Source organism: Helianthus annuus, chromosome 9, assembly GCF_002127325.2.
Source record: "Helianthus annuus cultivar XRQ/B chromosome 9, HanXRQr2.0-SUNRISE, whole genome shotgun sequence".
Lineage (NCBI taxonomy): Eukaryota > Viridiplantae > Streptophyta > Magnoliopsida > Asterales > Asteraceae > Helianthus > Helianthus annuus.
This window is the reverse complement of record NC_035441.2, coordinates 110,998,236-111,016,654: the sequence shown is the minus strand read 5'-3', so window position 1 is coordinate 111,016,654 and position 18,419 is coordinate 110,998,236.

The window sequence follows — 18,419 nt, the reverse complement described above, 5'->3', positions numbered from 1 at the left end:
GCAGAAGTGCTACCACCAACGGAAGAAACAGTACCCACACCTCTGCAGGAAAAGAACTCCCCTCCGTCACCAGAGCCTACCAAAGCTCCTCGAGTTCCGTACCCCGGTAGGTTAATTCGTCAAAAGACCAATGAGCAATTCGCAAAGTTCGAAAGTCTGTTAAAACAATTGCATGTCAATATTCCTTTTATCGAAGTCCTAATCCAAATGCCCAAGTACTCTAAATTCATGAGGGACTTCCTTACACATAAAAAGAAAATTGAAAGTTTGCAATTAGTCAATTTAGGCGAAGAATGCTCTGCCCTCGTACTCAATAAACTTCCCCAAAAGAAAATCGATCCCGGAAGCTTCACGATTCCTTGCTCAATAGGGGAATCGCCCGTTCGTAATGCCTTAGCCGACCTTGGGGCTAGCATTAACCTCATGCCCTCATCAATGTTCAAAAGACTCGGCTTAGGAACAACGAGCCCTACAAAAATGAGCATACAACTCGCTGATCGATCCGTCAAATTCCCACAAGGTGTCATCGAGAATGTCTTGGTAAAGGTAAGCAGATTCGTTTATCCAGCTGACTTTGTCATACTCGATATGGAGGAAGACACCGAGGTCCCCCTTATACTAGGGAGACCCTTCCTTGCCACCGCCCAAGCAGTGGTAGATATGAATGACCGGACACTCACCTTGAGGTATGGGGATGATGAAGTGAAGTTCGGAGTTGGGAAGAGAATAGAGGACGACGACCCGGTCAATTACATGAAGGTTATTGATTCGAGCTTGGATGCTGCTCTCCGACGGTGTAACATGGGACGCCATGCATCCCACTCAGAAAACATATAACCTCGCATTGGGTCTAGCCAAGGACCCTTATAAACGTGGCGCACCACGGAGGCATTCCGCGGAACTATCCTTAGTTTAGTTTAATCTTTTAGTTTTAATTTGCAGAAATAAAACACGCTCATGGTGGTAATGGATGAAAAAGAGAACGAGAAAAATGGCCCCATGCACAAAGAACAGAGCAACCCGACACAAATCTCCATCACAGAAGGCTCAACACGGGCCGTGCCCAACCAACACGGCCCCGTGCTGAGCCACCTGCAGAAAAACGCCCAGTTCAGGTAACTGGACACGGGCCGTGTTCAGCGGACACGCCCCTGTGTCCAGGCTTCTGTCTTATTTCTTTAATTTCTGTTACTGGCACCTGACCACGGGGCCGTGCCCGATCACCACGGGGCCGTGTCCAGGATGCCAGTAACATAAATCTTTGCTTTTTAACCCACTTTTACACATTCTAATCAACCGAAAATCTTATTTTTGGGACACATTGAGGACAATGTGTAATTTAAGTGTGGGGGGGGGGATGCTAAAACCTTGAATTTTGCAAATCCTAATTACAAGCCTTACACAAAACTCTATTGGAACCGCTAAACACCCCAAATTTTTTTCAAAAACTTTTCGTTTTTTTTACTTGTCTTGGGTTAATTTGGGAATAACAAGTTCTAAAAAGGTTATATTTTTACAAATTTACAACCGATAGCGTCGTGATAACAAAGAACCAACATAAGAAAATTACGAAACGGCATAACAAGTCTAGTTAAAAATTCGATTATATATTTGATCGCATTAAAAACCCATTCCCACAAAAGTGAGTTTTGAGCCTTTATTGAGCATACAAATATACATCTTTAGACTAAATGCTCATTTTTCGTTTCTTGTGTGAATAGCCGCTTGGTTCTTACAACTCTAGAACTTGCCACGACGATACATTCCCGGTCCTTACCAACTTAAACCCAAGTAAGTAAGTGATGGAGGCATTAGGACTAACCATATTTTTCTTTCTACCCCATTATTTTTCATTTTTTTTACCACCTACCCAAAATCCCCCTAGTTAGCCCCTTTGAGCCTAAACCTTTCATTTCATTACCCTAAAACCCTTTTTACCCACCAAAAACCCTTTTTTATTTTTCACCCTTTATTTTAGTAACAAGCTCGGTTTTTCGTAAGCTCGCTATTTTATGTGACTTATCAAAAAAAAAATGATGAAGTCAAAAACAAACAAAAGCTATATAAAGGCTTGTTTGGAGAAATACTTCAAAATAAAAAGTCACTAGAAACAAGGTGTGTCACGAAAACCGACGCTTTTTACGATTTTCGCCCTTTTACTAACCACTAACCCAACCACCCACCTTTAACCCAAGCCTAACCCTTCACCCAAAAAGTCCTCTTGATATTTACAAAGGTAAAAAGTTAAAAAGGAGGAGGATTGATTGCTTGGTAAGCCTATGGAAGGCGTAAGTTCCATGCCGCTCTCGAGTGATTCACAAAAAAATTACACCTTCGGCCGAGTGTTGAGTGATCTCCCGTGAGGTATGTGAACATGTATATAAATGGAATTTTAATAAGGCATGCTATGCCCGAATAAGTAATTTATCTTTTGAAACGTTCTAAATAAATCATAACGAATAGGATTGTAAATAAATAAAAATAAAACTTACAAAGATCTTGGATTCCTGACACTCTATGACAAGCCAAAAACTTTCTCTTCTACATATTCCATTTGGGAGTGTAAGCCACATTTAAAGAGTTTTGCTTGAGGACAAGCAAAAGTTCAAGTGTGGGGGTATTTGATGTGTGTAAAATGCAAGATATAAATCACATCAATTAAGGCATAAAACTAACCCTTTTTAAGTACTAATGTTGGAAAAAGAGTGTTTTTGTCTTCCTTTTGTATTTTCAGGATGAAATGAGCTCAAATTCACAAAAGAAGCAAAAAGACAACTAATTCTAGCATAAATACAAGAAAAGGAATAAAAGTAGACTGCCCGGACCCTCAACGGCATCCTCCAAAGCAAAGAAGAGAAAGCAGAAGTCTGAACACGCCCCGTGCTCAGCCAGCACGGGGCCGTGCCCAAGAAGCAGCATAAAAGACAAACTTATAGAAGCTTCCATTGCCCACCACGGGGCCGTGTCCAGCGGGCACGGGGGCGTGGTGAAAGTACAGAAAGCGCATTAATTGTAATTGCGAATTACAATTAATGAGGAGAGAGAGTGTCAGACGGGCACGGGGGCGTGTCCAGCGGACACGGGGCTGTGCCCAGCCTTCTGGTCAGCCTATAAATAGGAGTGCTTGGTTTCATTCCATCTCATCCCTTGGCACACCACCTCTCTCACACTTCATCCACCACCCACCACCACCATAACACCATCATCCACCACCATCATCCATTGTCCATCGTAGAGTGTGTGAGTCGTCTCGGGATCCAAGATTGATCGTAAGAGTTCTTGACAATCAAGGCCATGTTTGCCTAAGTCTCTTACATCACTTGGTGAAGACAAGTGTTTAGTATAATACTTTTTATTTTTAATCTTTTGCACTTTTTATTTGGTTTTGTATTAATGACTTTAATAACTAGTTGCTTATGTTGAAGGTGATCTTTCCTTATCGTTTGTCCGTGGTGTCTTGGCATTATTTTACTGTCTATATAAAATAAAAGATTTTCACCATTCATATCTCCACGGTCTATATGGAGGTATGTTGGCTACCTGGTCGGGGGTTAAGGGAACGGTTTGGTAAGGGTCTTGCCCTTGTTCAGCGTTTAGAGGTCCTGCTTGGGACCTGGGTCAAATTTAGTAGGATCTCCTTCAATGCCCATAGGTATTGGATGGCGGGGATCCAAACTCTTTGACCCCCTCATAAGTTAACTACTATTAATACCTTACCCGGCTATTTAGGACTGTATCCCTGCTGACTCAGACTACTTAGCCGAGGGTAACGTCACCGCCGAAAGCGGGGCCTACCACAATTTGCATTAATAACTTAATTCATTATCTTTCAATAATCCGACCCTTTAGCATTGTATCCTTGCTGACTCAAACTATTGGGTTGAGGGTAACGTCGCCTTCAAAAGAGGGGCCTACTACAATAACTAAGATAATCTCTTAAACAAGTGCAAAAGTGCGAAAATAATCAAAGGTTATACTAATACACGTGTCGGATCCAAGTGATTCATCTTGTCTATCTGTTTTTATTTTATTTTATTTTTCAGCATTTAGTTAGTTTTTATTTTCTTAGTTAAAAACATTTTTCTAACTTTTTGATTTGATTAGACGTTGAGGATAAACCGGTATTAAAAGCTCTTGTGTCCTTGGATGACCTCGGTATCTTACCAACACTATACTACGTCCACGATGGGTGCACTTGCCCATATGTGTGCTTAGTGTTAGTAAATATCGTGTTTTATAAATTTAAAACTTGGCTAAAAGTGTAAAAGGGGCTTAAATATACATAAAAAATATAACACACTTCACGCACATCAAGGTGTAACCCATTTTATGCCGCCAGCAAGTTGCAGTCATCAATAACTATATTTTCTTTTATATGGGGGTTGTTGGATCAAACCCATTGTGAATTATATATAAATAAAAAAATTGTACCATTAATAATATATATTTGTCTTTAAACCACAATTATAAATGTTACCAGACAACCAGATTACAGAATACAAAGTTAATAAACGAGTTTGTTTTCCTTCTCTATTACATGAAAACAACTTTAAAGTTCAAGAACCTGTAGTTCTAACAAAAGAGAACCCGAAGTTCTCATACAATATACAATTTCTTTTGAAGGCTTGTTTTTAAAACGCCTTATTCTTTCCTTTGTAAATAATATGTTGAACTTATCAAAGCTTGAATTCATCGCACTTGACATCTCGGGTAACAACTACCTCCCATAGACTCTTGATGCTAAAATCCATTTGACCGCAAATAATTTGGGGGAGACAATTATTGATGGTAATCAAACTTCACCTCAAGATAAAGCGAAAGCTATGATATTCCTCCGCCATCATCTTCATGAAGATCTAAAGCGGGAATATCTAACTGTTGAGGACCCCCTTGAATTATGGACAAACATCAAAGAACGTTTTGACCACCAGAAGTTGGTCTTACTCCCCAATGCCCGCTATGAATGGCTTTATTTACGACTACATGATTTTAAGACTGTCAGTGAGTATAATTCTGCCTTGTTCCGCATTACCTATGAGTTAAAATTATGTGGTGAGAAAATTACTGATGAAGACATGCTTGAAAAAAAAAAAAAAAACTTTCTCAACGTTCCATGCCTCAAATAAGCTCCTGTCGCAGCAATACAAGGAATGCTAATTTACCAAATATTTTGAATTGATATCATGTCTTCTGGTCGCTGAGCAAAACAACAAGCTCCTACTGCAAAACCATCGATCGCGACCCGCCGGTGCAAGCCTATTCCCTGAAGCGAATGTGGCCAATTATCAAAGCGGACGAGGTAGAGGCCGCGGCCCCAGCAGAGGTCGTGGTCGTGGTCGAGGACGGGGATATACATGGCATCGAAAGTCCCAGAACACTAAAAATAAAAATAAAAATAAAAAATAAAAGATAAATAAATAAATAAATAAATAGCGGTGGTGAATCGAGTCGACATAAACGGGGCGACCTTCAAAAGGGAAAAGTAGCGGGAACCAAAACAACATTTGTTATAAATGTGGGATGTCAATCATTGGTCCAGCACATGTCACACCCCTAAACACCTCATTGAGGCATATCAACGCATTTGTTATAAACTCTTGCAATATTTCATTTTACTTCTTTGAATTAACTTTTATTTATTTTTATTTCCTGAAGAAATATGTATACTAGCTCTAGTAGAGCTATTATTGGTGATGAATGTCTGGTAGATAGCGGTAGTACTAACACTATTCTCAAAGATATGAATTTTTTCTCTGAGTTGTCTCCGGCAGAGACACCGATTAGTACTATATCTGGTGTTAGTAACCTTATCGAAGGCTCCGGCAGAGCACACATAATATTATCTTCGGGTACCCAACTAACTATTGATAATGCATTATTTTCAAGTAAATCTAGAAGAAATTTACTTAGCTTTAAAGATATACGAAAAAACGGTTACCACCTAAAAACAATATCTGAAAATAAAATTGAATATCTTCAAATTACTTCAAACAAAAATGCCAAAGAAACAATTGTTGAACAATTAGAAGCCTTATCCTCTGGATTATATTGTACTAATATCAATCCTATCGAATCATACATGGTGAGTAACCAAAAGCTATTAGATAAAGACACATTTAATATATGGCATGACCGTCTAGGTCACCCTGGTAGCATAATGATGAGACGAACAACCAAAAGTGCAACCGGGCACCCTCTCAAAAACTTAAAAGTTTTGCAACCACAAGACTTATCATGTGCAGCATGCTCTCTGGGCAAACTTATAATTCGGCCCTCACAAACTAAATTGGTACATGAAACCCCATCATTTTTAGTAAGAATCCAAGGGGATATTTGTAGGCCTATTCATCCTCCGTGTGGACCATTCCGCTATTTCTTAGTCTTAATAGACGCATCCTCAAGGTGGTCACATGTGAGCCTTTTAGCTACTCGAAATGTAGCATTTGCCCGACTTTTAGCTCAAATCATACAATTGAGAGCAAATTTCCCGGATAATCAAATTAGAAACATCCGGATGGATAATGCGGGAGAGTTCACATCTCAAGCTTTTAATGACTATTGTATGTCAATTGGGATCAATGTTGAACATTCAAAACGGTTTAGCTGCATCTCTGATCAAACGATTACAAATAATCGCTAGACCACTCTTAATGAGATTACCATCTTCTGCATGGGGTCATGCTATTTTGCATGCCGCTGCACTAATTAGATTGAGACCAACTGCTGATCACGAATACTCCCCATTGCAACTGGTCTCCGGACGAGAACCAAGTTTGTCCCACTTTAGAATTTTTGGTTGTGCGGTATACGTACCAATACCGCCACCTCAACGTACTACAATGGGACCCCAAAGAAGACTTGGTATATATATTGGTTTTAACTCCTCGTCCATAATTAAATATTTAGAACCAATGACGGGAGATATGTTTACAGCACGGTATGCTGACTGTCATTTTGATGAAACAATGTTCCCAGTCTTAGGGGGAGATAAGGACAAAGAAAGACTGGTAATGCAAGAAATAACGTGGAATGCATCATCGCTATCAAATCTCGACCCCCAAAGTGGTCAATGTGAATATGAAGTCCAAAAGATCATACATTTGCAAAGAATAGCGAATGAATTACTAGATGTATTCACAGACACGAATAGAGTGACAAAGTCACATGTACCAGCATCAAATGCACCTGCTCGAATTGAAGTAATCCCAGAAGCGATTACTATACAACGAAAGCGTGGGAGACCAATTGGTTCCAAAGACAAAAACCCACGGAAACGAAAAAAACAAAGTAACGCAGTTGGTGAAAACTCACAAAAGATTATAAGTGAAACCCCGGTAGAGGTAAATGTCCCAGAAGAGACAGCTATGAATCCAGAGGAAAATGAAGTTTCAGAAGAAACACCGGTACCGAACGAAAATGAGATCTCTATTAATTATGTACAAGATAGTACAAATGTGGAACCGGAATAAAACACGTGTTGATGATATATTCGCATATGCTATAGCAACGGATGTAATCAATGAAAATGATTACGTACCTACAACTTTAGAAGAGTGCATGCACATAAATGATTGGCCAAGATGGCAAGAAGCCATAAACGCCGAATTGAATTCGCTCGAAAAGCGACATGTTTTTGGACCTGTAGTTCGAACGCCCATAGGCGTCAAACCAGTAGGTTATAAATGGGTATTTGCAATAAAGAGAAATGAAAAGACTGAGATTGTACGATATAAGGCTCGACTTGTAGCACAAGGGTTTTCCCAAATCCCAGGAGTTGATTATGAGGAAACGTATTCCCCTGTAGTGGATGCGATAACCCTTAGGTTCCTAATCGGCCTCACAATCTCTGAAGGACTTCATATGAGACTAATGGATGTCGTCACCGCATACTTATACGGGACACTTGAAAATGACATCTACATGAAAATCCCTAAAGGATTAAAATTGCCTGAAGCATTAAAATCAACACCTCGAGATATGTGTTCTATAAAGCTCCAGAGATCTTTATATGGTCTCAAACAATCTGGTCGTATATGGTACAATCGACTTAGTGAATATCTCGAAAAGAAAGGATACAAGTCTGATGTAATCAGTCCATGTGTCTTTATAAAACGATCAATCTCAAATTTCACTATAATAGCAGTCTATGTTGATGATATTAACATCATCGGATCTCCTGAAGAGATAGAGAAAGCTGCTCAGTTGCTAAAGAAGGAATTTGAAATGAAAGATCTGGGTATGACGAAATTATGTATCGGACTACAATTTGAGTATCTGTGCAACGGCACATTTGTCCATCAATCAAACTACATCCAGAAGATGTTAGTACGGTTCAATATGGATAAAGCACATCCGTTTAGCGTACCTATGGTTGTCCGACCGCTAGATCCACACAAGGATCCTTATCGCCCTCAAGAAGAAGGCGAAGAAGTACTTGGTCCAGAAGTACCGTACTTAAGCGCGATCGGTGCCCTTATGTATCTCGCAAATAACACAAGACCTGACATTGCATTTGCAGTACATGTACTAGCGAGATACAGTTCGAATCCAACACGTAGACACTGGAATGGCATAATGTGACAACTCGTACTTTAGACCTATCTTGTAATGTTATGCGAGTCACTCTAATTGATTAAATTCATGTTTACGTGATATGTGTTGCTATTGTATGTTACGAACTAAATGCTTATACGTATGTTGCTTGAACTAAACCCACACGACATGGATCAATCACATAAGGCCATTTGGGCCGTAAACCTTGTAATCGGAACCAAGGGGTAACCCAAGTGGGGTTCGGCCCATCCCTCTTTGATTGTTTAACAATTGGGGTGTTAGTAACTACCACCCATTGTTACCAAAACACTTAACACACACAAGTTGCAAAACCCTAGCTCTTCTCTCCCTCTCCTTCGCGAACCAAAGGCAGCCAAGCATCCCTCCTCACCGAAGCTTTCTTGTAACCGGATCACCTTCTATCAATCGGTTAGTGCTTGATTATTCGTAAATGATGATGTGATGGTATATGATTATGTGTTAGAATTCATGAGTAGGGATATTTACATGATAATCGGATATCTTGCAATATGTTGTTCGGATTCTTGTTAAGATGATGTTGAACCGAATGCTTGTTAAATCGGACGTGTTTATGTTAAACGTAGGTTGCCATGTTTCGGGTTACATGTCATTGATTTAGAGCCGTATAATTGTTAACCAAATGATCCGATTGCATATTATGTTGATATTGAATTACTGTTCTTGTTGATGATGATTTGAATATGTAAAATTGTTAAACATGGTGTTTGATCCGATTTGTGAAACTGATAAGTTGTTAGCTGGATTTACGGAATGATTGTTGCTGTGTAATCATGGAAAGTTGTTACATGCACCGTTGCGACACCGATTGCGAGTCGGAATCACCCGTTGCGACTCGAAACCACACACGGTTGCGAGTCCCGTTGCGACTCGAGACCAAACATTCCCGACACAAACCGCACGAGCCGAAACCACGGTTGCGAGTCAGGTTGCGACTCGAAACCGGACCATAACAAGCCAGAACCACAGTTGCGAGTCCCGTTGCGACTCGGAACCTCCTTCGTTGCGACTCGAGGCCCTTTTACACGTACACTTTGTTATTGGGCCTGCACACTGTTACGAGCCCAACAGATTGGGCCAGATACTTGGACTCTGCTTGTTTACGTGATTGTTTACGCTAATCTGTGATGTCGAATATTTGCACAATCTGTTACAATATGTATGGAACATACGTGCACTACTTGTATACGAATCTGACCCGCATAATAACTATGGTAGGACGTGGTTAATCGCTCTATAACTTAATTGAACTGTGTGAATCATACCGAGCAACCCCAGGTGAGTTCATTGCATTTTCTCAAGCATGCGTCCCGGTGGTTTGGGACAACTAGTAAACATTTGGACGGGAAACATTGGGTAAACAACTTAATCGGTTTTGGTCATTGCCTGGAGGGCAATGGGGGTAATTAGTTGATAGCGCTATTAGGTACTAATTATCTGGGTTTCACTATGGTTGTTTAGAGGCACACTCCTCGGTTACGTAAGGGCGTTTTCCCTAGGGTAACTAACTGAACAACATAGTGGGTTGCTAAGAGGCACACTCCTCGGTTACGTAAGGGCGTCGTCCCTAGGGTAACTAACATGAGCAACAACGTAACACAACAGTGAATCGTATTAACATATATCTGGTAACACAACTCATGTACAAACCTTGAACTCACCAGCGTAGTCTGACACACTTGTTTGCATGCTTGTAGGTCATTAGCACTTGGAATATGGACTTGCTATCTGGGAATGCGGGAGTGGTCATGGATCGAGACTCATGGATTAACTTACACGTGATACATTGGTTTAATTATTATTATGAAACAATTGCTAAACGATTTATTAAATGCTTCCGCTACACAACACTTTGGGATTTGATGTTATGTTTTATTTAAGTATTTACTATTGGTTCAATGTGATTGGTGGCTCGAACTCTGATGCGTAACACGCCTCGCGGGATTTCCGCTAGTGGGATTTTGGGGGTGTTACAGTTGGTATCAGAGCCACTGGTTATAGTGAACTAGGTTTTAAAACGTTTTGTAAAACCAGACTATAACCGAACGTCTTCGAAAATCGATCATGACACTCAGCACCAGATTGCAAGGTTCGTTTCTCTCTCACTTTATATATTACTTGCTTAGCAGTCACACACCCACAACGTATATGAACTGAAACGTTTAACACCATAGTGACTTGACAGTGTGACACTACTCTCCGACTCATGTAAACCATAGAACTGTGATATCATCTGTTGTGTTGTTTGAACGGGGGAAACTTCGAGCGCAAGCTAAGAGGTACTGAGATAAGCATGCAAATTGCCTTATTATTATGGGTGCACACTTAATAATAACGTGGGGTGCATGCAAGTCCCAGTGAGGCTTATCGAGCGTGAGAAGGGTTCTGCCTTACTATGTGTGAACTTAGTAGTACGTGAATATCAGTATGATACTTGACTCCTGATCCGTTTCGATTTCTAAATCGGTTTATTCCCAACTATAGAAACATGAGTGGACGAGGACACGGACGTGGCAACATCAACATGACTCAGGCTGAGTTGAATGACCTAATCAATACCCGCGTGGCTGAGGCTTTAGCAGCCTATCAAGCTGGTACGGAGTGTACCAAGTACTCTTTACTCTTATACCACGTACACGTCTTTTCATTCCTATAATGTGTTTCCTCCCGTTATTTAGGTCAACAAGCGCAACCTCAACCTAACCAGCCTGTGTGTACGTTCAAAATGTTTATGGACTGCAAGCCACAGACCTTCACCGGGACTGAAGGGGCTGTGGGACTTCTAAGATGGTTCGAGAAAGCAGAGTCTGTGTTTGCTATCTGTAACTGTCCCGCTGGGGACAGGGTGAAATATGCTGCGGGTACCTTGGCAGATGGTGCCCTAACGTGGTGGAACGCCCAGGTACAGTTGTTGGGCATCGAGGCAGCGAATGCCACAACCTGGGAAGACTTTAAAGAACTGATCAGGGAGGAGTACTGTCCTCGGGATGAAGTCCAGAAGTTGGAAAACGAATACTACGACTTGAAGATGGTTGGATCTGAAGTCGAAGCGTATGTGAAGCGATCGTATGAACTGGCCGACATGTGCCCGAACTTGTCCCGGCCTATGTCTCGGAGGATTGAGTTATTCATCAAAGGGTTGCCTCCGCGTGTGAAGAGCTTGGTCGCTGCAGCCCATCTCAATGATTTGACACAGATCGTTCGTCTGACTCATAAGATTGTGGACCAAGAGGTGGAAAACGATTCATTACCTCCGCGTATTTCGGCCGCTACTGCTGCTACACCCACTGCCACTGCGTCCGCTAATGATAACAAGCGGAAGTGGGGTGATTATGACAAAGCATCCAGTGCTGGCTAGACTCAGAAAAGGCCAGACAACAGCAACCGCAACATCAGCCAGTCGTCTTCTGTCAATCAAGGCCAGGGAAGTGGCCACAGCCAGGGTTCTTATGCAGGGAGAAAGCCACGGTGTAACAAATGTGGCTATCATCATTGGGGGCCGTGTGGTCGGACGTGTAACAAGTGCGGTAAGCCAGGCTATGAGGCCAGGGATTGTAGGACCTCACAACCCAAACACCAGCAACCACAGAACCAACAAAACCAGAGACAACAGGGACAGCCACCTCAACAGAACCAAGGTTTCAGGAAGGGGTGCTATCAGTGTGGTGATGAGGGCCACTTCAAGCGGGATTGCTCTCAGTTAAACCAGAACGCCAACGACAACAACCGCCCAAATAATAACAATGCTGGGAACAACAACAACAACAACAATGGCAACAACGGGGGTAATGGTGCTCGGGGCAGAGTGTTTCAGCTTGGAGCAGGGGATGCCAGGAATGACGGCAACGTTGTAACTGGTACGTTTCCTGTTAACAATCGTATTGCTTCTGTATTATTTGATTCGGGTGCCGATTGGAGTTATGTGTCCCTAGAGTTTAGTCAACGATTAGGGATAACCCCAACACCTTTAGAAGTTAAAAAGGTAGTAGAACTAGCAGATGGTAAAACGATAGAAGCCTCGAACGTCCTTTTCGGGTGCAAACTAGATCTCGTGGGTCAGGTGTTTGATATTGACCTCCTTCCCGTTACGCTCGGTAGTTTTGACATAGTGGTAGGCATGGATTGGTTGTCTAAGCACCAAGCAGAAATTCTATGTAAAGAGAAGATTGTGCGTATTCCTCTCCTTGATGGAGAGTCACTGTTAGTTCAGGGGCATCGTAGTGGGACGATGGTTGGGATTATCACGGCCATGCGTGCACAACAGTATCTACAAAAGGGGTACCCAGCAATGTTAGCGTTAGTTACCAACGCTCAGTCTGAAGAGAGTAAGATTGAGGATCTACCAGTGGTGCGAGAATTCGCTGATGTATTTCCAGAGGAGCTACCAGGGTTACCTCCTCACCGCCAAGTAGAATTTCAAATCGATCTTGCACCGGGAGCGGCTCCAATTGCTCGAGCTCCTTACCGGTTAGCACCAGGAGAGTTACAGGAACTGTCTAATCAACTGCAGGAGTTGTTGGACAGGGGCTTTATTCGACCCAGTTCTTCGCCTTGGGGAGCCCCAGTTCTGTTCGTAAAGAAGAAAGACGGGTCATTCCGTATGTGTATCGACTATCGAGAGCTCAACAAGGTGACCATTAAGAACCGCTATCCGTTACCACGCATCGACGACTTGTTCGACCAGTTGCAAGGGTCGAGTTTCTATTCAAAGATCGACTTAAGGTCGGGTTATCACCAGGTAAGGGTTAGGGAAGAGGATGTTCCCAAGACAGCTTTTCGAACGCGCTACGGACACTATGAGTTTCTGGTCATTCCGTTTGGATTGACTAATGCACCAGCGGTTTTCATGGATCTCATGAACCGCGTATGTAAGCCTTATCTCGATGAATTCGTTATAGTATTCATCGATGACATCTTAGTCTATTCGAAAAACGAGGAAGATCACGAGCGTCACCTACGTCTCATCTTGGAACTTTTGAGAAGGGAACAACTGTATGCGAAGTTTTCTAAGTGCGACTTCTGGATTCGAGAAGTGCATTTCCTTGGGCACGTTGTTAACGAGAAAGGGATATATGTGGATCCTGCAAAGGTGGATGCAGTTAAGAATTGGGCAGCACCAAAGACTCCGTCTGAAGTGCGGCAATTTCTTGGTCTCGCAGGGTATTATCGTAGGTTCATTAAAGATTTCTCGAAAATCGCGCAACCCCTCACCTCACTGACACAGAAGAACACGGCATACTCTTGGGGAACGAAGCAGGAAGAGGCCTTCCAGTTGTTAAAACAGAAACTTTGTAGTGCACCGATTTTGTCTTTACCAGAGGGCACCGAAGATTTTGTGGTATATTGTGACGCGTCAATTCAGGGTCTCGGTTGCGTGTTGATGCAACGCGAGAAGGTAATAGCTTATGCTTCTCGTCAGCTGAAGGTGCACGAGAAGAACTACACGACGCACGACTTGGAGTTAGGAGCGGTGGTATTTGCGTTGAAGATTTGGAGGCACTATCTGTACGGTACCAAATGTACCATCTACACCGACCATAGGAGTCTCCAGCACATCTTTGACCAGAAAGAGTTGAATATGCGACAACGACGATGGGTGGAGTTATTGAACGATTATGAATGTGCCATCAAGTATCATCCGGGCAAGGCGAACGTTGTAGCTGACGCCCTCAGCAGAAAGGATAATGCACCTAGGCGTGTGCGAGCATTGCAACTCACGATTCAGTCCAACCTCCCTTCCCAGATACGAGACGCTCAGTTGGAAGCGTTGAAACCAGAGAACGTTTGAGCTGAAGCTTTACGTGGCTCGAGACAACGACTAGAACAGAAGGGAGACGGCGCTTACTATGTAACTGGACGCATTTGGGTCCCATTCTTTGGCAACTTACGGGAACTTGTAATGGAAGAGGCACATAAATCACGCTACTCTGTACATCCTGGATCGGATAAGATGTACCACGACTTGAAAACTACCTACTGGTGGCCCAGCATGAAGGCTCATATAGCAACCTACGTCAGCAAATGTTTGACTTGTGCTAAAGTCAAAGCAGAACATCAAAAGCCCTCAGGTCTACTGCAGCAACCAGAGATACCCACATGGAAGTGGGAACAGATCGCTATGGATTTCGTGACAGGACTACCAAGAACTCAGGCTGGGAATGACACTATTTGGGTGATTGTTGATCGCCTCACGAAATCAGCACACTTCCTAGCAATCAAGGAAACAGACAAGTTTTCTCAATTGGCAGCAATCTACCTTAAGGAAGTGGTTTCTAGGCATGGGGTGCCAACTTCTATCATTTCGGACCGAGATCCGCGTTTCACTTCAGAGTTATGGCAGTCAATGCATAAATCGTTTGGTTCCCAACTCGACATGAGTACCGCTTATCACCCACAGACGGATGGTCAAAGCGAGCGCACCATCCAAACATTCGAAGATATGCTTCGGGCATGCGTACTCGACTTTGGAAAAAGATGGGAGAAGCACCTACTGTTGATAGAATTCTCCTACAACAACAGCTACCATTCAAGTATTAAGGCAGCTCCGTTCGAAGCACTGTACGGACGGAAATGTCGCTCACCTCTCTGTTGGCATGAGGTGGGTGATAGCCAGATCACAGGCCCTGAGTTTGTTCTTGAAGCATCGGAAAGCATTGTGCAGATCAGAAACCGTATGGCCGCAGCTCGTGACCGACAGAAGAGCTACGCTGACAAGCGTAGTAAACCGTTGGAATTTGAAGTTAATGACCGTGTTATGTTAAAGGTTTCACCCTGGAAGGGTGTGGTGCGTTTTGGGAAACGCGGCAAATTAAACCCTCGTTATGTAGGACCCTTCAAAATTGTGGAACGGATTGGAAAGGTGGCCTACAGGTTGGAATTACCGGCCGAGTTGGGTAATGTCCATGATGTATTTCACGTATCACAGCTAAAGAAGTGTTTGGTTGATGAAACACTAGTAGTACCATTCCAAGAGCTAAAGATAGATGACAAATTGCAGTTTGTCGAAGAACCAATTGAGATTATGGATCGGGAAGTTAAAGTTCGTAAACACAGCCGTATACCGATTGTGAGAGTTCGTTGGAACTCAAGACGTGGTCCAGAGTTCACATGGGAACGCGAAGACCAGATGAAACTTAAGTATCCATATTTGTTCCCTGAAGACCAGTCAAAACCTAGTGAACCTAGTATTGACGCAACTAGTGAATTTCGGGACGAAATTCCCATTCAAGTTGGGGAGGATGTGACACCCCAGGAAAACCAGCAAACGATATAACCTACCTAGCTCTAACTTATCTAGCTTTCTCAGTGAGTGCGTACCAAATTTCGGGACGAAATTTCTTTTTAGTTGGGGATACTGTGACAACTCGTACTTTAGACCTATCTTGTAATGTTATGCGAGTCACTCTAATTGATTAAATGCATGTTTACGTGATATGTGTTGCTATTGTATGTTACGAATTAAATGCTTATACGTATGTTGCTTGAACTAAACCCACACGACATGGATCAATCACATAAGGCCATTTGGGCCGTAAACCTTGTAATCGGAACCAAGGGGCAACCCAAGTGGGGTTCGGCCCATCCCTCTTTGATTGTTTAACAATTGGGGTGTTAGTAACTACTACCCATTGTTACCAAAACACTTAACACACACAAGTTGCAAAACCCTAGCTCTTCTCTCCCTCTCCTTCGCGAACCAAAGGCAGCCAAGCATCCCTCCTCACCGAAGCTTTCTTGTAACCGGATCACCTTCTATCAATCGGTTAGTGCTTGATTATTCGTAAATGATGATGTGATGGTATATGATTATGTGTTAGAATTCATGAGTAGGGATATTTACATGATAATCGGATATCTTGCAATATGTTGTTCGGATTCTTGTTAAGATGATGTTGAACCGAATGCTTGTTAAATCGGACGTGTTTATGTTAAACGTAGGTTGCCATGTTTCGGGTTACATGTCATTGATTTAGAGCCGTATAATTGTTAACCAAATGATCCGATTGCATATTATGTTGATATTGAATTACTGTTCTTGTTGATGATGATTTGAATATGTAAAATTGTTAAACATGGTGTTTGATCCGATTTGTGAAACTGATAAGTTGTTAGCTGGATTTACGGAATGATTGTTGCTGTGTAATCATGGAAAGTTGTTACATGCACCGTTGCGACACCGATTGCGAGTCGGAATCACCCGTTGCGACTCGAAACCACACACGGTTGCGAGTCCCGTTGCGACTCGAGACCACACATTCCCGGCACAAACCGCACGAGCCGAAACCACGGTTGCGAGTTCCGTTGCGACTCGGAACCTCCTTCGTTGCGACTCGAGGCCCTTTTACATGTACACTTTGTTATTGGGCCTGCACACTGTTACGAGCCCAACAGATTGGGCCAGATACTTGGACTCTGCTTGTTTACGTGATTGTTTACGCTAATCTGTGATGTCGAATATTTGCACAATCTGTTACAATATGTATGGAACATACGTGCACTACTTGTATACGAATCTGACCCGCATAATAACTATGGTAGGACGTGGTTAATCGCTCTATAACTTAATTGAACTGTGTGAATCATACCGAGCAACCCCAGGTGAGTTCATTGCATTTTCTCAAGCATGCGTCCCGGTGGTTTGGGACAACTAGTAAACATTTGGACGGGAAACATTGGGTAAACAACTTAATCGGTTTTGGTCATTGCCTGGAGGGCAATGGGGGTAATTAGTTGATAGCGCTATTAGGTACTAATTATCTGGGTTTCACTATGGTTGTTTAGAGGCACACTCCTCGGTTACGTAAGGGCGTTTTCCCTAGGGTAACTAACTGAACAACATAGTGGGTTGCTAAGAGGCACACTCCTCGGTTACGTAAGGGCGTCGTCCCTAGGGTAACTAACATGAGCAACAACGTAACACAACAGTGAATCGTATTAACATATATCTGGTAACACAACTCATGTACAAACCTTGAACTCACCAGCGTAGTCTGACACACTTGTTTGCATGCTTGTAGGTCATTAGCACTTGGAATATGGACTTGCTATCTGGGAATGCGGGAGTGGTCATGGATCGAGACTCATGGATTAACTTACACGTGATACATTGGTTTAATTATTATTATGAAACAATTGTAAACGATTTATTAAATGCTTCCGCTACACAACACTTTGGGATTTGATGTTATGTTTTATTTAAGTATTTACTATTGGTTCAATGTGATTGGTGGCTCGAACTCTGATGCGTAACACGCCTCGCGGGATTTCCGCTAGTGGGATTTTGGGGGTGTTACACATAAAACATATATTCTGGTATATTTGCGGAACACAAGACTTAGGTCTTTTCTATCAGAGAGATCAAAAGTCCCAGCTTGTTGGGTATGCTGATGCTGGATATCTATCAGATCCTCACAAAGCAAAATCTCAGACAGGTTATGTATTCACATACGGTGGCACAACAATTTCTTGGAAGTCAACTAAGCAGACACTTACAGCAACATCATCAAACCATGCCGAATTGATAGCACTATATGCTGCTGGTCGAGAATGCGTGTGGTTGAGATCAATGATTAATCACATACAAGAAGCATGCGGATTAGAACAGATCAAGAAGGAGCCGACAATTATTTATGAAGACAATGCTGCTTGCATAGCTCAGATCAGAGAAGGTTATATCAAGGGTGATCGAACAAAGCACATTTCACCAAAATTTTTCTCAACATATGACTTGCAAAAGGAAGGGGAAATCGATGTTCGTCAGATCAAGTCAAGTGAAAACCTAGCAGACCTGTTCACAAAATCTTTACCTAGAAGCAGTTTCGAGTAGT